The sequence below is a fragment of the Pygocentrus nattereri genome, chromosome 4 (genome assembly GCF_015220715.1).
Source record: "Pygocentrus nattereri isolate fPygNat1 chromosome 4, fPygNat1.pri, whole genome shotgun sequence".
NCBI lineage: Eukaryota > Metazoa > Chordata > Actinopteri > Characiformes > Serrasalmidae > Pygocentrus > Pygocentrus nattereri.
In genome coordinates this window covers 47,569,345-47,569,736 of record NC_051214.1, presented here as the reverse complement: position 1 = coordinate 47,569,736, position 392 = coordinate 47,569,345, and positions in this window count along the sequence as shown.

Genomic DNA, 392 nt, shown 5'->3' with positions numbered 1-392 from the left:
CATGTTCTATTCTATGTATACTTTAATAGATAATTAGGAAAACGTTTAAAAAATAGAATACATATACATGTAATATCTAAAATAAATAGGAAATGTGTAGAACATATGTTAAAAAATGAACAGAGCATGTCAGTTAACTGGAGGTGCTCAAACTGTATGTCTGCAGCATCAACACTGTCTTCCTGTACAGTAAATGACACTTGGTTTTTTTTTTGTTTTGTTTTGTTTTTATATACAAAAGCGTAAACAAGAGGCTAACAGTGGAATCCTCCCCCTGCCCCCTCTATGAGCAGAGGGGCAGTAGGGGGAGTCACCACAGGGCTTTTCCTCACCCTCTCTTATCATTGGTCATCCTCAGACCTGTGGCCAACTTAAAACCACACCCCAGCCTC